Raw genomic sequence first — 23,277 nt, forward strand, 5'->3', positions numbered from 1 at the left:
GTCAAATACTATCCCAAAAAAAAAAAATGCAAGAAAAATTGACCTACATAATGAATCAAGAAGGTCTTCAAAAATGTGATTTGCAAATAGGATTGAAGGAAGTACTTCTAAAAAATTTATATTTTTATTGTTGAGCCAGCTATTTTAAGAAGATATGTAATGTATTAACCTGAAATTTTAAAACATTAAATTTATAAATTCTTTTCACTTATATACTTATTTTTTAACATGACTTTACTTGACATGAAACTTTTCTTAGCACCAAGCCAAGTTAGATTACATTTGATATCCAAATATCAATTAGTTAATAGCATCTAAAATTACATATTCAATTTATATTTATTTTTATTTGATGGCTTGTCTTACAACTTTGTCGCAAAAGGTATTTTTTAAAAAAATTATATTAATTACACTTTAAAAGCTTATAATATTATATATTTTTTAACATGATATTTTAAAAATTACTGACATAGAATAGTTATACAAATTTCAAGGAATACATTTTGTGAAGCCAAAAGCAAACGAATTTGGAAATACAAAGATCACTCACTTATTTCTAACTTTCGTGGTGGGGACAAAGAAATGAATGCTTGGTCACTATACTAGACGATATTCAAAGGCAACTCGTAGTCAAACATAGCCCGCGAAAACAAATCTCAAAATTTATTGCAACTGTGATTAATTCACCCAAAATATTGAAAAGTGCTTTATATAAAATTCAACAAAGAAAGTATAAAAGATCATAAGTAATTTTACAAATGCAATTTTTTAAAATAGTACCGTTTTAATAATTTATCTCATTAAGTAACAGATACTCATTTTTAATGACAACATAGAAGAAAAATTTTAATAAATAGTCCATACAAGAAATTATTGTTTCTTATAAATATGACCATGAAAATTTTCAAAAAAAATGCTTATAAAAAGATGAAAAGAATATAAAATATAGGACATATATCAATTCAAACAGTTACAAACAAAATTTTTTATTATAATTTAAAATTTATGTTTAATATTTAAATACTTATTTATAATTAAAATTTCTTAATTAATAATTATCTAGATCAATTTTTTAACTAATTTTTTAAAATAATATAAAAAATTTAATTATTATTAATTTAATATTTTAAAATTTAATTATCATTCTCCTTAAAATATAGGATAAAAAGAGTTAAAATACAAATTTCCTGACTAGATGTCAATGAGGATTGTCCAATAAAGTATTTTTTAACCATGACCTCTCATAGACACACATATAGCCACCATAAAGTAAAACCTGTTAAAGCTACTAAAGGAGGCATAGATGCTGGCATGCTGTTTTTGGAGAAATCAAGATGGTGCTGCTTTCTATTCAATACCTTCTCTCACTTTTTGCTTACCAGACTCTACAGTATAATCTCTAGCCCCACCCTCACCGAAAAAAAAAAAAAACTAGGTTAATGCTCCTTTCATTTCAATATGTGTGTGTGTCTGTAGGGAAATTTTTTTCTTTCATTGTATAGATTTTTTTAGAATTTCAAAATAGCATTTAATATTATTTTTTACTTATGAAGGACTAATATTTTTTAAAAAGACTCATAGATAAGATAAAAAATATATAATATGTATGAGTACAAATGTAAGAGAGGCGCCTAATAATATTGTTATTTGATGTGTTATCTTGAAAGTCCATTGGCGCTGATAATTTTGACACAAATGAAATGAGGAACTTTTAGCTTAAACATTAGATTGTCATTATTTGGTTTTATATTAATATATCGTTTTGTTCTTACTGAGAATTTTTTTTTTGAAGAAAAAACTCCAAAACTATAGAAATAAAGATTGAGAAAAGGCAGCAATGAGAGTTGGTCTAATAATTCTTTACAACATAACAAATTAAAATGCAATTCAAATTATATTGAAAGAAATTCTTATATTTAATACATGATCATATCATGAATATGATACAGAATAATACAAGTGTGTAATTAAAAAGAAAGAAAGAAAAAAAATACAGGTTAAAAAAACTCAACTTTTAATGGGTGTATATATACATGCGTATAGAAATCTATTCTCTCTATTTTAATTTTTAACTTAATTATATTTTGTTGAATTGATATGAATCAAGTAAAAAATAATTAATATATAATACAAAATTTATAAATTTTTTTAGGAAAAATCACATCCAACTTCTCTTAAAAGAATTAATCACAGATAAGGACCAATACAAAATGAGTTATTATTAAAATGGGAACATGACTTTTTTTTTCTCAAATAAGACTTGTTGTTGGTTCTTATTTATTATTAATTCTCTTAAAAGGGATCTAGATATAATTCTCTCATTTTTTAATTTTTAAATTTATATATAATAAACAAAAGCAGTTCCAACTAGATAGTTCATACAAAATCTGACATTAGACTGTTTTTTGAAAAAAAAATGATAAAAATCATTTGGCATAACATATATAAGAGTCATTGCACATAGCATCCATGAGGGAATATGAAAGAAATATATAAATCTCCATAATGCCCCATTTGGTATTACACAAGGAAAAATTTATTTCTTATTATGCATATAATAATATTCAATAGTGATTGTTTCGTTTTATTATTATATATATTTTTTATTTATATATGGACATAAAAGATATTTTAAAATTACAAAATCATTTTTTATCTCGTTTTCATTCCATCAATCAAGCCCTTAAAGATTTGCATATTATTGTTGCACATGTTTAGCGGTCAAAGTATACAGTAAATTAAGGCACTAGTGGAGCCTTAATCACTGCATGTTAAGATTATAATCCGAAGGGTCCAAAACACATAAATTCAATAATGAGAAGATTCTATTTAATTTCTTAATTAATTACTATAATATCACTATATATATATATATATATATATATATTCTTTACCACATGAGGTAGCAAGCTGGCTTTGGCCATGTCCACGTGACCCACACTGCATGCCTTTTAATTTCTAAGATTTGTCTCTTATCATCAGCACAAATCTATATGCATAGCATGTGAGGTATGAGGATCATAATATTATCAAAGAAAAAGTGGCATAACAGAACAGGTTAATCATCTGATTAATTTACAAAAAGGAGATAAAATTTTATAACTAATTAATTAAATTAATTAAGCTTACAACTTTGTCCATACATGGTACATGGCATCATTTCTCCCTTTGACGTTCGAGAAGATGATGATCGTCAATCGAGTGGCTGAATCCTGAATGTGTGTGTGTGAAACTGTTTTGTTAAAAACTTGAAATTATGACATTGATCAATGATCATATTCAAATGGTATTAGAAGATACATATATATATACACACAAAAACTCATTTTGGCTATATTTTTAGTTTATAATTCCACGAATAGTTTGATTCTTCAACATAATATCAATTTTTTCTTGGTAAACATAATATCAAAATTTTTTGTGGACTGAATTAATAATCAACCTTTGGAACTATTGCCTTCCTGTTTATTCATATGAATTCCTTATATTATATGTCTGGACACAAGCAGGTTGGAATAATGATAACATGAATACATTATATGCTTTTTTTTTTTATAATTAAAAAGGTAAGCACTAACAGCATAAAATTATAAGTAGGATTGAATTTATAACTTTTCATTTACAGGAAGCTTTCATGCCACTAAATCATAAAGTCGTCAGTATGGATACGTTATATATTTTTTGCCTTGATTCATGTGAAAAAAAAATATTCTCCCTTTCTATTGTGAGATTCAATTTTTACGTTAAATTTGAACCATCTATTTTTAATTATATACATAATCTAACATTTTTATTTTTTAATTATATATATAATCTAACATAAAAATATTTCTTGTCATTTAAATTAAAAAATTTATAAACCATCCAAATTTAATTTGAACAGTTTAAATTTCATCAGGGCAAGACTTATGTATTTAGCCTTATATACTTAATATACCTATATCAAAACAAATCATAACATGTAAATCTTAATGTATTAATTTAATTAATAACAAGAATTTATTATAAAAAAATAATCTATAAAAAATACACATGTTTTAATTTAATTGAATACAAATACTTTAGGTGTATAAATCTAAGTATATAAGTTTTCTTCATTTCATCGTAATAATAAATATTACAATTCTCATCAAGCAATGAACACTGAATTTGGGCTCTTTAGTGTGATAACTAAAATGAGCTAACGTAGTTATTATTATTATTATTTATTTTTTGATAGCTCACGTAGTTATTATTTGTTAGCCACTCTGGGTGAATTACAATTTTTACTTGTAAATTATAAAGCTATAATTGTAAGTGAAAATTAAATTAATTAGGATAGTATTATCTTTGTACCCCAACCACAAATTATACTCAAATTCTAAAAAATTTCGTTATACATAGTTTCTGAATTTCGTGAAACTTATTTATAAATAAGTTTATTGTACGAGACCTATTCATAATTTTTCCTTAAACTAACAAATGTATTGTGTTAATTAAGTTGCATGAGCATCATTAGGAAGCATGGCCTATTTACTTTGGTGGTAATTATTGTTTAGGGTGACTAATAACTCAACCAGGTCAGTTCTTTAGGGGACATGGACCTAGTTCATATTTTTCTGGGTGGGGTTCTGATTTTGATGTATCATATTGATATCATTAATTAAAATAATATTGATTTGAAACCACCTCTTTTTTTTTTTTTAAACATACAATGCCATGATCGAAGTCATTTGTGAGTTGTGACAATAAAACTATATTAAATTAGAGCTCGGAATGTTCATCTATCTAATAGGTGGATCATGTAAAATTGTTAACTGTTATGTTTAACATTTCACAACACGGTTAATAATGTGAGCAAGTCAATCAGTGTATTCATTAATTTCTCTAAATATATGATGAGAAGTGGCTATCTAGTGTTATATTTAAAAGATCTCTATTTTTTTTCATAGAGCTCATAAAAAGCCCGCCAGAGTTTTAAACTAATCTGAATCTTGTTATGTGAGATTGTTATTATTAACAGCAACCTCAAAATATTTTAAAAATATTTTTAATATTTTTATTTAATATAACTGCATATAAAACTCAGACTCAGAATGATAAAATTAGCTGATTCAATTATTTTAACTAGTTGAATCAATACTCTTTGGTTCTGTATAAATATAAATTTAAATGCATGATCTGTGGCACAAATCTTGCGATTGTGAGTTCATGTGGAACCATATTAATTAAAAGCAGTACCCCTTCTTCTCTTCTCACTTACCCAAATGATGAACCTTCACATGCAAAAAGAGTGAAAAGCAACGGATTTACTCCTTGGATTTTTGCATCATTACGTCTTGTGCATTTTGTCTCACTCAAATAAATTTTATTTCTTATATTTAATCATAAGATTACGACCTTACCCTATTGGCTCTTGAATTGTTTCCGATAAAAAATAATTTGATGACTTTTTCTCTATATAATCTCATATTGACCAGCCATCAAAAGGGAGGGAAAATGTACGTAACTCCTCTGAGGCATAGTACCATTTTTTTAAAAAAAAATTATAAATAAATCACCAATAAAAAATTTATTTATAAATAAGTTTAATGAATTTGTAAAATATATCTAGATCTCATGAGATTTAATTATAATTAATTTATCATGTAAAATAATATAAATATCTTTTAACTCCCACCCCTTTAACTGACGTTGATCGATTATCGGCCTATGCTGGACAACAACTGCATGATGGCTAGTCAATGTCAATCAAATGGATACAGTTCATGGACATTTATATCATTTCATATGATAAATTAATTAAAACTAAATCCAATGAAACTTGAGTGCGTTTTCACAAATTTATAAAGCTTATTTATAAATAATTTTTTATATGAGATCTGTTTGTAATTTTTTCCATTTTTGATTATAAAAAATTTAGGTAATTTAAGTATGGGTATATTATATAATTTAAATTAATTTATTAAATGCTTTAAAAAAATTATTGTACAAGGAACTTTTAATTCCGAAATTACAAAATCTCATAAAATTTAATAACCGTAATCTTTGTGAATAATGATAATTTAGAAATTTTCTTAACATAAATTTCTTTGAATAAAGGTCCTTGAAAGCAGTTTTCTTAATAACATCAAATACTATTTTGAAAAGTTTTAAAGTTTCGAAGGCTCCAACTTTCTTAGCTAATTGATACTTCATGGGACCAAACATACAGAAAACATACATTAAAACCGAAACATTTTTTCTCTTTTTTGGTAAAAAAAAAAAGGTGAGTCATGTCTTTGGGAAAAGTAAGTAAATGTCTTCCAACTCAAAAAGAGTTTACAGAAATACTATTTATAAGTTGTTCATCAACAAGATATTTTTGTGCAAACAAAAATAATTCAAGTAAATGAATATATGTTGGGCTTGGGCAAAAAATTTAAATGCAATAGAAATTCTAGTCCGAAAAAGATTTTACGGATTGAGCCCAATCTTAAAATTTTTTTGGGCTGACATATGAAAACAAATATTCATTGGGCTCTAGCATAAATGTAAAACAAGTCAAAACTTGGACCGTTGGATTCGGACCTGATTAAGCTCATCAGGCTCCTGCTTCGTCTATCTTGAATGCAAGTTTGGGTGAATGTACAAAAACTCATTTGACAGAGTTACCCCTACCTGAGTCCAATAATATCTGAATCTGACACAGTCCATGTACAAAAAATAAAACCAAATAGAACGGGAGTCACTTGTCTCAATTAATTCTCGAGAGAGATCTCCTAATCAAGGAACTTTCTTTTTGAAAAAATTACAATTAAAAATCATTGGATACAATTAAGTATTTTACAGGATCAAATAATTTTGATATTATTCTGTAGAATCAAATGACCTACACGTAATTAAAATTTATTATGAAAGAAGTCATGCATATTTACTCTTTTAATAACAAGTCTTCATTCAAAAAAAAAGTTTTTATTTTAACAATAACAAGCTCCCTTATTAACAATTCCAACAAATTAATTTAGTGGTGAAGAAGAATAAATGTTATAATTTAGTGAACATGTCTTCATTTGAAAAAAAAAAATCTCATTTTTATTTTAATAATAATAATTTTTTTATTAACAACTCCAAAAAATTAATTTCATAGTAAAGAAGAACAAGTATCATAATTTAATGAATAAGTCACTATTTGGAAAAAAAGTTTTATTTACATTTTAACAACAATTAATTCGTTCATTGATAACTTCAAAATATTAACTTGATAGAGATGAATTATTATAATTTAATCAACAAGTTTCCATTAGAAAAAAAATTAATTTTAATTTTAACAACAATCAATTCTTCTATCACAACAAATATATAAAAATATATATATATATATATATATATCTAAAAGATAGTTTTGTCTTTTACAATAAATTTTAATTATGTGTAGGACTTTTGATTTTACAAAATAATATCAAAATTATTTAATTCTGTAGAGCAATTAATTACGTTGAGTGGTTCTTGATTGTAATTTTCTCTTTCTTCTTCTATCATAAAGATATTTTTTCGCCTGTAATCTAAAGAAGTTGACCGAAGACGAAAATTGGAATGGAAATTATTAGTAGTACAAGAAACAATGTACAGGTTGGCAGTACAAAGTCGTACTCCGGCAAAACACGCACGAAGGTTTTAATTTCTTTTTCTTTCTTTTTCCTTATTGATAACCGAAGGTTTTAATTTGTGTGGCAAGGATGAAGTAGGAGTAGTAGTACTTCAAGGTGTGTAGTACATGAAGAAGAAGGAGAAGTACCACACAAGACAAGTTATATTTCAAACGTGTGCATGATATAAACAGAGCAGAGACTCTGGGGATCTCAATTTCATCTCAGATTCAAATATCTATAATTCTCTGCAGACGAAGACAAAGAAGGAAGAAGAAGGTGGAGGAGTTCTACAGGGGCGTTCTGAGACCACATGATGATGAAGATTCTCAATTTTGTCTCTGAGATACAGATCATGTGTTCTCAGGTCGCCCCTGTTGTACTTTCCTCTACCATTGTGTATTTAGAGAATAGCTAATCAGGTAATCTTTATATTATTACTTTTTCATATAAAAATTATAAGAAGCTGTACCAGTCCGGATTCTTAAATCTTGAATTGGTGAATTACATCAAAGTTTTAAAAAGAGATTTAGTAACATATATGTCCCTGATAACATTTTTTGAAAAAAACAGTTACAACTATTAATTTAGACAATTATATATAAGAATTTTAATTGTAAATTGAGGGTTGTATTTATAATTTAAATATTTTATTAACAACTGTACCTATAAATTTATAATTATTTGAATAGATATTTTTTATTTTTTTAAAAAAATTTTATTGAAGATTTGATTGTCATTAATTTTTCATTTTAAATCTTAATTATCATTCTCCCTATTGGATTGGATCACTCATATATATATATATATATATATCTTCATGTATACCTAATTAAAGTGAATTTTATACATTTGCCTAAAATAAGTTATACCCTTGAGTTGTAGTATTTTGGGTTAAAATTCAAATTTTCTCTTGAATTTGTTTTTTCAACATGCATTTGGCACCTTAAAACAAAAGTGGCACAAGGTTGCCCTTTTATTAAATGTTATTATGATTATTAGTTGACTAAAAAAATTACATAAATTTTTTTAAAAAATTATAAATAAATATTATTTAAAAAAATATTGATTTAAGTTTTATTGTAATTTTATGGGGCCTTTTCTGTATTTTTTTTATTGAACTAACAGTTAAATCAGTTAAATTACCGAGTATTTATCAGAGGGCAACGTTATTTCGATATGACATTATGCCACCATTAACATCAGGGTGCTCAATGCATTTTGAAAAAAGAGATTAGAGATGAAATTGTTTTATTTTCAAAAAATAAATGATCTTTTATATAAAAATTGAAACGAACAGGTCCTAGATGAATTGTTCAATAATTTTGAAATACAGTAAATATTGCCTATTGGAGTAAATAGAGGAAAATGGAATAGAAGATGAGACACGGCGAGTTTTTATGAATGCATGGTTAATCTTATTGACTCGCTTTCATCAGATCGTACAAAGCTAGACCTTTAGGTTATATTTAGTTTGAGAGAAGGGGAGGAGAGTATTTTTAAGATATCTTATTTGATTTGATTAGAGGGGAGGGGAAGGGAAGTAATAATTAAATTACCATTATACTTTGTACAAGAATATTTTTTTAACCTTTTATCACACAAATCTATTTTACATATAAATTCAAATTGTATAATTTTTTTTAAATTACCCTAATCTTGTCAAATTTTTTTTACTTCTTCACCCCAAATAAGTAAATTAAATAATACTATTAAATAATCTTATTTAGTAAATTAATTTAAATATTAAACAATACTTTGTGAAAAAAATCAATGAAACTAATGATTTTATACCCCCAATAATTGCACAAGACAATGCTAGTCCTTAATAAAAATTTGAGCAATAATTGTCATCATTAATAACAAAATATATTGGTCAATAGCATCTAACATATTGATCATGCTTAAGAACCACATTTTGAGCATTTATCTAACAAAACATACAAAAATTATCAATAAAAGTCATCATCTAATTAGAACCATAAAACATCCTCATTATCACTTCCTTCCGTACTGGTGCTGGACATTGAGTTGCTGCTCTAAGCCTATCATTATCAGCCATAAGAAACCAATATATGTCAAGTAATCTTGCAGCATCAATCTTACACTCTTCAAGCATTTTCTAAATTTCTTCACCTGACAATTATGGCACCTTCTTAAAACTTTATCCTATCATCACATTTCCTTGTTGAATTGCCTTAGCCACAGCTAATACTGCTCCTGTCAACTCATTTAGACTAGCCTCCTTCTCCTTAGACACCCTCTTTGTCTTCTTGCTACATACACTATTAATAATGGGTGAGTGCTCTTGGTTAGGTAAATTTTCTTGTCCTGATGAGTTTTCTTGTCCATCAAGCTCAACATTAATTGTGACTCTATTTTGTGAGACAATATTGTTAATGTCATTGACGGTTTCAGTGACTTCTTCCTGAGAACAATGTCTCTTTCTCCACTCACATGCTATCTCACTCTTATCTTCGTTAACTCTATCTACTCCATATAATATCATCATTTTTTCATAGTTTGGAAAAGGAGTAGTTCTCCACAATGCTGCTTTAGGTTTAGCCTGAAACAAGTGAAATTACAAAAGCAATTCAATTGCAAATGCACACTTTTTCATTTTCAAAGACCATTAAACAAATATAGCTATGAATATGTAGGATATTACAAAAGAATAATGCATGTGTAAGAAATTTACCTCAATTAATGCATCCCAAACTTCAGGCTCAGCATCTCATACTTGAGTTATTGGATTCTAAGGGAACCCACTAAAACTTTTGAAAAGGTCATAAACATCTGAAAAGTTTCTCTTTAAAATCTTCCATCGATTTTTTACCTTTTCCTTGTTAATTTGTTTACCGAATAAAGCACTCAAATAGTTATATATGTTATCATAAGTTGTAGTGGTAAAAGTGCCATTAACTTTGTAACCCTCATTATATTCATTCTTGAAAGCATCAAGGAGGGCATCATCTATTAATCTTGTCCAGTTCACAATCTCCTTATTATTGTTTGGTGCCATCCTATCACATAATAACATAATCATATAATACCAATCCCAATATGAAAAGCTAATCAAAACACTAAAAGCACGTTCAATGGCATTGCGTAACTTTGCATGTCGAAGGTTAAATAACTCTCTATAATTTCATTTTGAATATTCTTTCAAATGATAGCGAACTCCTCAGTAAGGTGTTATAAGTTCTCTTGTTAACATGAATCCAGCATTGATAAGGTAATATTTACTTATCATAAAGGAAAATAATTACTATAATAATTTTACAATCCCAAATATAAACTTTATCAAAATTGGTAAAATATTTACCTTCAGGAATTATAAGCCTATCTTCTCGTGTTAATGCATTTTTAATGATTCTTGAATCAGATGTAGTACCTTCCCATCCAGGGAGCACATATGTGAACTTTAGATCAAAAGTACATGCTGCTAACACATTCTGTGTCAAAAATTCCTTCCTACCACGGTATCTAGGAGCATCTAAAGAAGGCACATTGACTTGTATATGTGTTCCATCAATAGCACTGACACAATCCTTAAAATATGGGAAGAATTTTTATCTTTTTCAATTTCAGGAGGGATAGTTGAGCCATTAAGTTGAAGAAGAAATTTTTCTTCTAAGTCAATGATAGCTGTCAAAACTTGATGAAAATGGTAACTAATTGTCTCACTAGAACGCCTAAACTAAAAATTCACTTCACGATTTTTTGCATTGTGTGTCAATATATATAGAGTTTTTGCAACCATTTCTTCCACACTTGACCATCGCGTGGGTTGCAGGCCAGCCTCTCTTTGTAATATACCACATAATTCTAAAAAATTTCTAAGAGTCATTCTAATGATATTTTGACTAGAGGGACAATCACTAATTTGGCTCATTATTTCATCACACACTATTCTTTCTTGCGACTCAAACTGTAACTTATTTCTTTCAAACACATCTCACTTGCACTTACTTTTACAAGGACACAAGCAAGAAGAGCTATTGCTCTTTGACGCAATTCAAACCAATGTTATACCAGTAAAAGATATTCAGATTCCTTGCTCATCTAATAAAGCAACCAAGAAGAATAATGGAAATCAATAAACAAGCCACGATTATCATAAATAAGAGCAAAAGATTTAGTTTCATCAGCACAAAACAATGACCATATATAGTATTGCTGAAGTTATCTAAGCACTAAACAATGATCATGTATAAGTATCTGAGTAAATTCACTTTCAATCCTGATGAAATACTAACTAGGAGGGGGTGTTACAGCATGAAAATGTAAGCATCTGAGGCCATTAAACGTAATAAAGATCCGATAATCAAGACTTTCATGTTGTTCTTATAGTGTTCATCTTCACACACACACACACACACACACACACACACACACACACACATCTCTGCCGGTAAGCATGCTTGTGTCTGTAACTCTGATTTTAAAAAATGAGGGACGAATTCGAGCACAAATATTACATTCAAAGGACAGATATTCCTTGCTTCTCTAATTGCATTGAGAAAAGAAAAGAACAATCGCAGATCAAAGAAAATAGAGATATATATATTCCAAGCTTTGAAGAAAATAGAACAATCGTAGATCTCAGAACAGGGTCTGACCAAGACGAAGAAGAATGAAGAATGAAGCTTAAATCAGGAAAGAAAAGAACGAAGAACGAAGAATGAAGAATGAAGAAGAAAACCAGGACGAAGCTCAAATCAAACACAAATCAAGCAGATTGATTCAAAGCAAAGATAGACCAGCATCTGAGAGGAAGAATCTGACCTGAAATCAAACGCATGGTGAGAGCTTTGAGAAAGGGGACTGTTGCTCACCGCAAGTGCACGGGTCGTAGCAAGTAATATAATGAAAGTAAAGTATCGTTCCCTCGAGGATTTGTTCAAAAACAATGATCAAGCAAAAGACTAAGTAAATTTGATCAAGTTGAGCTACACAAAGTTAGGTGAAATGGTTTTGCAAATGAAACTAACACGAGAAAATTAAGAAAGTGAGTGATTCACAAACTTCCAACACAAATTGAGACTTAGGATTAATTGTCCCCCTTGCATTTCATAACACCAAATTAGCTCCTCTTATAAATGCTTTTAATGAAAATAAGTGCTAACCTAGGGTTCTAAAAATACTTGGACAAGCTCTCTCAAGTCATGAACAAGTGTTTAGTTAAATTAATTGCTCAATCTCTTGTTACAATTAATAAAACTTAATTTTAAATACCAACCCTAATGTGGCTATGCAAGGCTAGCAAGTATATCTCTATCTTACTAGCAAAACCATCCATTCAACATGCAAATATCAAGTTCTTACACAATTTTACCCAAGTTCTACACTTAACTTAGCCCTCTCAAGCATCAATTAAGTGAACCTAACATCTAAATGGTGGCCAATCAAGTAGAAGCATTAAGGAAAGAGTAAAATAAACACACATATATCATTAATCACAAAAAGAGAGGAGAAATATAGTGTTAATCCATATAAGGGTTCCAAATAATCCTAGAACAAAGGGTTTAGCTACTCATAATCATCCACAAGCTACAAATATACTAAATAAGTGGACCCATTTCAGATTACAAGAGAGGAAAGGGAAGAAGAATAGAAAAACCAAAGAAAATGAGCTCCAAATGTCTTCAAAGCTTCAATCTCTTGATCCCAACTCTTCCAATGCCCAAACCCTAGCACAACCAAGCTCTAAAAGTGTCTAAAAGTCTGAAGAATCCGTTCTGGGTCGAGCTCTCAGCTTATATGTATCCTAACCAACTAATTTTTGATAAATGAAACGCAGCGTTTTTCTGATAGCGGTGAAAGTCGCGAACGAAAGTCACGACTTTGGGACGACTTTGACAGTTTTGCACTATTTTTACAGCTAACGAAAATCATTCAATTAGCTCTTGATTTCTTCATCCAAACGCCTTCCAAAAATATCCACAAAGCTCCAGAAACGCTTCTAATCAAAATACATGAAATTAGGCTAAAAATATCAAATTAAAGCCAAGAACACAAGCCCAAAACAAAATGCACATTTTCCTAATTTGGGCAATAAAAACATATACAATTGAACTAAAACGGATTAGAATCTAAGGAAAATGTGATGAAATAACATGAACTTCTAGAGGTTAACAGGGACCTGACAGCACGATGCACGATGAAGCTTTGATAGACTGAGGAAGATGCATGATGAGGCTTCAAATACTCTGGACCAGACGCATGGCGAGAGCTCCAAAAGTGAAGAAGAAGACCCACTGCGAGAACTCTAGACCAGATAAGATGAGACAGACCGAGCTTCTGTGAGAAAAGGAAGCCAGCTTGTGTTCATTGTTTTCTAAAGGCAATATGGTAATTTTATAAAATTAATGAGGGTAAATTAGTCAACAAATTTAACCCCCTCTAAAAATCCCAATTTAGGAGGAGCCAAAATAAAGGAAGTGGAGCCAAATTGGCTCCCCTCCCCTCTAAAAATTTTAAACCAAATGAGAGAACTGGAGCCCCTCCCCTGCCTTCCCCTGCCCTCCCCTCCATTTACCCCTAACCAAACAGAGCCTTATAGTTATCACAAGCATCATAACTCATAAGAGGTCACATTAGTTACTAACTTTTCATCGGTATACATTTTTTTTGGGATAAATTTTTGGCATACACTAGTTGCAAACCAAGCTACCAAATTCACTTCAGTTTCGGCTTAAGTGCGAAATGGACTGGGGTTACTTCCAGCCCATTGCATATCTCTAACATCCTCTTATTGTTTTTTTTCCTGAATTAGGTGGTTGCTTGATTGCGATGTCGAGAGGAGATCAAGAACATGTAGTGTCCATTTGTTTAAATTAAAAAATAAATAATTTTTAAATAGTTTAGATTTAGAGATTTAAAAAATAATTATTTTTTAGATATTTTATAAAAATTAGATATTAATTTATGTTTGGTAAAAATAATAAAATTTATTATTATTTATTTATTTTTACATTTTATGATATCTTTATGGTTATCTATTTATAAAAATAATTTATGATTTAATTATTTTAAAATTTTATACCATCTCTGCATTTTTATGGCATTCTCTCTCATTTATTGCATATTTTTTTAGAAGCTATTTAAAGTATCTTTTCTATCTAATTAAAAATATGCTTCTTCTTCTTCTTTTAGATTTTGATCATTTTCAAAATTTTAAACCTATTTCATAAAATTTTACAAAATCAATTTTTTAAAAAATATATTCTTTTCATGAAAAAAAATCTTAAATAAAAGGGCTCATAACATGTCTTGCAAATAAGTGGAAGTAGGAAAAAGTGCAGGTTTGGTGAAAATATTTGCTATTAGAACATATCTGATAAGTTTTCCAACTTCAACTCATCTATCAATGCTTTAAGAATATGACATGTATCTACAAGGCTTTGATATATAACTTTAATAAAGGATCTAAAGACAACAATTTGTTTTCTAGATGTTAATAGAATTACCTCCCAAATATGTGCAAAAACCACTAGTTTAGTGACTATTAGGTTTTTTACTTGACCAATCATATTCTAAACCCCAATTTAAGTATGCAAAAGCTTGCAGAGTAAATTGATCAACAAGTTTGATAAGTAACCCATGTTTGACAATCTTTACTAGATATCAAAGTAATTATTACACATACTTCTAATGAGCTAATAAAGGTTGATGCATGTACTAACTTAGCTTACTTAGAATGTAAGCAATTTTAGGATGAGTATGGCAAACATGCTAAGATACTGAATAGAATTTGTAAATGGTTAGTGACAGCCATGAAAATAGAATTTTGAAGGATGAAGCAAAAAATTGAGATGAAAGAAAGGAACACTATTAGAGTTATCAAAGAAGTTGTGGCTTTGATACCATATTGAAGAGATGCTTAATATCTTGACTTAGGAGAAACATAATATCATGCTCATAAGATTCATGAGATTGATTCAACTCAACAAAAGGGACATGTTCAAGTAAGTAACAATAATCTATTATGCATTATGATTGTTAGTCAATCTAGTATACCCACCCTTAACGCTACATTTCAGTTCTATAGAATATTGCATATGCAAAAGAATCTTCTCTCTGTGCATAAATTTGCTATGAATAATGGAGTGTGTGTTGAATTCTGACCTCATGCATGTTTTGTTAGGGACTACTCAACCAACAACTGACTTATGGTTTTGAAAAAGATAGGCATGTACTATTTGCATCAATTTAGTGATTCTATTTCCATTGCTAGTATTAAATGAAATACAACCTCTGCTTAATGTCTTAATGTTATTGATGATGCAATCGTCCTATGGCTTCATCAACTAGGCTACCCTTTTTTTTACATTAACTTAATAAGTTCTTTTAATAAATAATATACTTGTTTCTTCAAAATTGTTTGACTATAATACATGTCAAGCATGTCAGCTAGGTAAAAATAAAAAATTACCTTTTAATGATTTCATAACTACTTATGACAAATCATTATGTTCTTGTTGTCATGTTGAGACTTACACTACAATTGTCTAATGGTTTTGGCCTTTTGGGCACTACATAACATTTGTTGATTCATATAGAAAATTCCTATGGATTGATTTATTTTTTACATTAAGTATCTCTTTGATATCATATTAGAGTAAGTACAAGAAAATAAAAGAAAAGACAAGAGAGAGAGAGTTTCTGATGGATGTAGGATTAATCTTATTGACTTGTCTCTAAGGGATCATACAAATAATGAAAAGAGAGAACTCTTTTCATGAAAAAACATATTTATATCTGGGCTTTAGGCCTATAGAAATAATTCAAAATGTATTAGGTCTTAGGTATAATTTTTTTCTATTTTAGGGGCCTTTTGTGCGATTCTCCTAAAAAACCTATTAGTAAAGGTTGAACTCATTATGGTAGAGAAAAAAGCTGAACTCATTAATTACACATAAAAGAATAAATAAAAAAGTAAAGGCTAAATCACTGAACAATGAGAGTAATATTTTTTTAGCTAAAGGAGATTTCATTCCAATCAAAGTTCTAATGATACAGTAAAAACAACAAAAAACATAACTTCAAAAAGAAAAACAAATGTCTAGCAAGAAAAGGTGAAAGCTAATGAAATTGACCATTAAAGGAGGAATTAATCAATTCAAGATCTGTCATCTATATTAGAGAGATGGTCTATTGCTAAAGAAACCTCCATGATATCTATTGCTAGTATGTTGGATAAAGGAAGCACTGATGTCATCACCCACTCAATAAGGCATACATTTTTAAGAGCTTTAACCACCAAGTGACTAGCTGCCTTGTTGCCTTTACAATGAGTGAAAGAAATAGAGAAACCAACATTAGAGTTCACAAAGTCAATATTGTCTAGAATAATGCCTCTACACAACCATTCACATAGCTCAATCAGTTGATCTTGAACACAATTGAGGTGCAGCAAGCAATCACTTTCGAACATCACTTTGTCATTTTCCAAACCCACAACCAATATCAAAGCTTTTTTCAGGGCTAAAGCTTTAGTCATAAAAGTTGAGATAGTCTTAATTTTCTCCACAAAAGCCCACATAAGCCCTCCCTCAACATTTCTACAAATAATGTCAATTACAGTAGTGTTATCTCTCGAATCATAAGCCCAATCACAATTTATTTGTAAGCAATCAAAGGGTTAAAAGTTCTAAGTACTATGCCTGTTATGAGCTATGGCCACATCCTTAATCTTGTTAGGTACCTCACAATTTTTCTAAAATTCTAAAATAGCATATCTAGCCTTTATTATCACACCTATAAGGTCTAGCTTTTCTTGATTGAATGCAAAATCATTTCTAACTATTCTAGATAAACCATAGTAGCCAACTCACATGTGCAACGTTAAACATATAAAAGGAACTTCCTACACTACTAATAGAAAGCCACCAATGAAGTTAAAAATAAGGATCAACTTTAAAAGAGAATTTACTATCAAACCAACACATACCTCACCTAATTGCAAAGGAAGAATACATACTCAATAGAAGCTAGAAAATGTTTGTATGCCATTACTTCCTCCTAGCTAGAGCCTATCAATTAGAGTAATATAGGAACTTGGGAATTTTACTTGTCTCATAAGATGCTCAACCAACTTTTTTAAATGTAAAAGCAATTCTATTATGCTTTTACAAATATACTTTTGCCTATATTTAAGACACACCCTCAGTCTCATTTAGATTTGCATGGAAAGCTCTACCATGAAGATTTTGTGGAATGGAACTTTAACTAATGAATTCAAGCCCTTTAGGGGGATAAGGCAAGGTGATCCAATTTCTACTTATATATTTAATGTATTTATGAAAAATTCAGCCATATGATTGAAGATAAGGTTAAAGAAGGGAATTGGAAGCCTATCAAACTGGATAAAAATGGACCACCAATTTTACATGCCTTCATCGCTGACGATCGCAGCAACTTTAAATCAAATGGAAATCATCAATAGTTGTTTAGAAAAAATTTGTAAAGCCTCTGGTCAACTTGTGAACAAGAGTAAAACTTAGGTGTGCATGTCCAAATCTGTGTATTTTTCAAGAGCCTTAAATTTGAGTAAGATTATAGGTGTAGGATTTACTGGTGACCTTGAGAAGTACCTTGGCATTCCACTATTTCATAATAGAGTCTCCTCAAGGAATTTGAAGCTGATTTTAAGCAAGGTGCATAATAAACTATCTAGATGGAAAGGTAAACTTCTAGCCCTTGTGGGTTGATAGATTCTCACCAAGTCGGCTCTCACTGCCTTCCTTAATTACTAGATGCAAACCATACTTCTTCTAAGAAAGGTACTATTAGATATTGAAAAAAGCTAGCCAATCATTCTTTGGGGAAGTACAGATGAAGCTTGCAAAATTCATTTAGTTTCATGGGATGTGGTTAAGAGGAAAAGAGATGGAGGTGGTTTGGGGGTTAGAGATTTGAGTTACCAAAACCAGGTTTTTATCCTAAAACTTTACTGGAATTTAGTTAACAATAATGAAGCTTGTTGGGTAAAAGTTCTAAAATTGAAATACAAATATGATGGAACTACCCTACCTTTGATATGTAAGAGAAAGCACTTTTTGGAGACATATAAGAGTATTTGTAAGGTATGAGATACATTTCTTGATGGCATTGATAGGAGATGTACCCCCAGAAGATCTCCTAACTCCTAGTGTGATAATTGGTCATATATGAATGTGCCTTTAGTTAATATGGTTCAAAGCCACAACCCTCCTATCAATATTGAGGTAAGGGTTAATTGGTTCATGACTCCAAGAAGTACTTGGGAAAAAATAAAAATGATGAATTGGCTCCTTTATTTTGTTGTTAGTTAAGTCACTACTACTAGCCCACCCAATGTGATGATAGGGAATGAGAAATACATTTAGAAGCCATCCACTAATGGTTTTTATTATTTTCTCTGCTTATGATTTTCTTTCTGTAGGTACATCACAAGGAAAAGATAAAATCTGGATGAAGATATGGAAATAGAACATTCCAAAAGAAATCAAAATGTTCCTTTGGTTGATTGGCAAGAACATATTACACATAGCAAGTTTGAGGGAAAAAAAGAGGGATTATTAATTTGAGTATGTGCTCGTTTAATTGCAGTCTTTAGGAGAATACAATGCACATTATTTGTGATTGTGTTATTGCCCAGGATATATGGAGATAGATCGTGAAGCCTAAAAATGGTCCCATTTCATGCAACATGATTTCCTGGAATGGATTAGATGGAACTCAACAATATTTTCAAGGTGTAATTTCATAAAAAGGTTACCTTGCTTAATTGTCTTTGCCTATATGTGTCACACATTGTAGGAATCTTTTCGATAAATAGGAGTAAAAGTCTTTGTCGGATGCTAGCAAATGCTTTCTGAAACTTATGATGGACTATAAACTGCTAGGTGAGTTAAGACTATCCCAACCTCACATCAATTCCTCAAACACCTAGCACCTCTTGCACAAGGTTCTATGAGACTTGACTTGAATGGTTTTGTTATGCATAATGGGTTTGCAACTTGTAGAGGTTGTGTATACAATGAATCTAGTGAATGGTTAGTGGGATTTTACTGTAAACTTAAGAACTACCTAACTACTATTATTGAAGAACTAAGGGTTTGTTTGGTATGATAGAATCGGAATATTTTCCAATTGAAATGGAATTAGGAAAGTGTTTGTTTGGTACGATAGAATTGGAATATTTTCTAATTCCACCAAAAGTTCCATGATAAATGTTTAGTTTTGTAATTCCATAATAATTTTTTTACCCCTCCCCCTCCATCTTCTTTGCCTTCTCTAATGGAGGTTGCATCCTCTTCTTCAGCCTCTGTTGGAGTCTGTCATAGTCTCATAGGGATCCTGTCTTGTTTGGTGATGGTGACGGCTGCAGCCTTTAACATCCCCTCTACCTGTAATATCCCAAAAACTTAAACTAACACATTAAAATAAATTAGAAATTAATTAAAATTAATGTGGGGTTAAATTTTGAGGACTTTATTTTAAGTCATATTTTTTAGAAAAAGGAAGAAAATAAACGAGGTTAGAAAGAATTAAATTAAACTATTTAAGATATTGTTCCTACTTAACAAATTATAAATATTTTAATGTTTCAAAAATTTTATTTGAACAAAATATATAAAATTAGCTTAATTCTTTTAATTTTTGGAAAGTCTAAGAAGAGATATATATATATATATATATATAGTGGATAGAATTTACAAAAAAGAAGAAGAAAGAACGAAAGAAGTAAAGGAAATTTAAAAAAAAGGCAAAAAAAGATGGAAAATTAATAGTGGGCCATAGGTCATTGTTGCCACTTATTAGACGAAAAAATAACATTTCCTTCTCTCGTCTTCTTCATGCAATTTTGGCACACACAGGGGAAGTAAGAAGTTGAGAGAGTGTTGCACAGTACTCATTCGGGAGGGAGGAAAATTCAAAGGTTAGGTTGTATTATATGATATTTTTAGCATAATTTGAGATTTTTTTAAAACTAGATAAATTTTTAAATGTTTTTTTGAGTTTATTTCTCCACTTTATTTCAAATTTCTAGTTGTTTTGACTATGAGAGAAGTTTTGATTGTCATAAATGGATGAAATAGAGTTGTTGGGAGTATATTTTTGTTCCTAGGATAGTGAATATGAATTATTTGAATATTTTATTTGATTTTTTGTTCATTTAAGCAAACCCTAAGTTGAAAATAGGCAATATGAGGATTATGTTAGTAGTTAATAGGTTTGGTTAGGCTTATTAGAGTCTAATGAAACTAATAGAACTATTAAATAGTATGATTATCTAATAAATTAAAATTTGAAATTTTTGAGTAAAAATGGGTAATTAGGAAAGTGGTGAGATTAATATTATATTAACAACTTTAAGTTGTTTAATTGTAGACTAAACTCTTTCAAGCTCTTGAAGCATTTAGGAGCTTGGAATTGGATTGTATTCATAGGTGCCCCTTTTGAGTGACTCATAAGGTGAAGGTAATTGGGAACCTAAATTTCCTTATATCCATATTTTAAGTGTTTTGGTGTTATAAAAATTATAAAATATATGTTATATGTGTAGATGTAATTTTGATGTTTTTTTAAGAAATGTGTAAAGTGGGTATAAGTTAATTTGTTAAATAATGTGGGTGAAATAAGTAAGATGTACTTTATTGTAAATTATGAGAATTGTTGAGAACTCTTTAGATATAAATTGTGAAGTATGCATATGTGGATGAAATTAAGCATGTTGATTAGAAATTATGGCTTTTAACATGTAAAATTGCATTGTGGTGCATGATTAAAATTGTGATACATTATGGCATGATTGAGATTTAAAATGAGTAGGCATTCACCATAGTTGGGTGGTTATTATACTATAAGTCCATGTTGCATGAATAGTATTAGGTAGCTTTCAATATTGGATAGTTGTGGCACTAGCTTCGACGGAAGTTTGTTGTGGTTCTTGCTTAGTCGATAATACTTGCTCTGGGAATAGGTATGTTTACCGGCAATAATTATGACACCCTGTAAGAATTTGATTAGCAAGAGAGTCCATGATCTAAGTTAGAGAGTGATGATCTTTGGTTGGGTTACCCCTTTAACATTAGAGAGCTTAGGCTAGTCTAATCACACAGATTGGTCCTATCATGAATTATAGCCTATGGACTCAGTCAAAAGGAATAAGGAGGAGATAAGGAGAAAAATGAATTCATCATGCATATTTAAACATTTCATTTTGATCTAATATTGTTAGTTATTGCTTTACATGTCCTTAATGCTTATGCTTGTATATGTTAGAAGTTAAGATTCTTTGGCTACTTAGATGTCTATCTTACCCATTGATTAATATTTACAGATAACGCTTCGGGTAGTGGCAAAAGGAAGGATCCAGAGACTTAAAGCTTGATTGCGCCTTGTATAGCATCCTTTATCTTTGTGTATTAGGATATACATACATACATACATATATATTGTTAACTTAAGGACACATTATGAATCTACGATTGTAATTAATCTTGTGACTGTGATTTTTCTCTGCTTAGCCTTTTTGTGAAGCAAAACTTGTGAGAGTTTGTATTTAGGCTAGTGAAATTACTATGAATTAATTATTATACTGAGATATTATTGAATGTAGGATGTTTAGCCACTTTTGTCAATCTAAGTCTTATGGATTTGTGATGTGGCTAGTAAAATTGTGATTGACACTTGTGTATGACTTTCATGATGATGTTCATGTTTAAACTGCGGTTTGAGAAGTTCCTTTTTGATTCTTAGGAATCGTTTGGTTGAATTTTTGAGTTGGAAAGTCAATTGCAATGTGAATGTTTAGTTATATGAAAGAACCAATTTGTCTATGTACTGTGGCACAACCTTTATTAATGGGTTATATCTTATTTTTATTTATTTTTAATTATATTATTGTGCATTTTTTTTGAGCTTAGTGATTTTGAAAAGTATTTTTATTGGGACCCAATTTTCAAATAGTTTTCTTTTGTCCTTATTTTTTGTAACAATGGTTAAACATATTTTATCATGGTAATGGTTAATTAGGGATATTAGCCTTAATTACCATAGTAATAAAGTTTAGTTAGTGGCTTAATTATTATGGGTATTACACCACCACCTTCACAGGTGGCCATCGCATTTACTCTTGCCTCAAATCAAGTGCTTCTTCTACCTCCTCTTCTTCAAGAAAGACTTGGCCATCTTGCTTTGATTTGGTCTCTAAGTGGTGGGGTGAGAAGCTTTGATAATCATTATAAGCATTTTCACCCCTTATGCAAGTCCATACCCATATCTGGTAAAAAGAATTGAATTAGGTGATGGTGTTTTTTTTTTTTGTGAAAGAAGAGAAAATATTTATTAAGAAGAAGATAAAAGTATTATATAAAATGGTTTTAGACTGTTCATTTTCAAGATCTGTGGTAAGGAAGATTCATTTTTAGGGAAGTAATTTTGGAAATACCAAAATAATTTCATTCCTAAATGAAAATTATGGTTTTGCTAGTGTAAGTTTTCAGGGAGGGTATTTTAGTAATCTGAATGAAAATTATATTATGATTCCGTAGATATACCAAGCATGTTTTCAAACCTCATATTTATTTTCATTTCCCTATCCATTTCTATCTCCATATCTACTTCCATTTTCATTTCCATCAAAACTATCCCTGTCATACCAAACGAGGCATAAGCA

General features: G+C 29.6%; 1 long non-coding RNA gene across 1 annotated transcript; it reads left to right on the plus strand.

Annotated features, from left to right (window-relative positions):
- The first annotated feature begins 7,736 nt into the window (after positions 1-7,736).
- Positions 7,737-11,488, plus strand: LOC129301638 (uncharacterized). Its single transcript, XR_008591057.1, has 2 exons — positions 7,737-8,029; positions 10,993-11,488. It is a non-coding gene; the product is annotated as an uncharacterized LOC129301638 (long non-coding RNA).
- Positions 11,489-23,277: the final 11,789 nt, after the last annotated feature.

Source organism: Prosopis cineraria, unplaced genomic scaffold (genome assembly GCF_029017545.1).
Source record: "Prosopis cineraria cultivar Desert tree isolate PC_DT_omini unplaced genomic scaffold, ASM2901754v1 PC2, whole genome shotgun sequence".
Taxonomy (NCBI): domain Eukaryota; kingdom Viridiplantae; phylum Streptophyta; class Magnoliopsida; order Fabales; family Fabaceae; genus Prosopis; species Prosopis cineraria.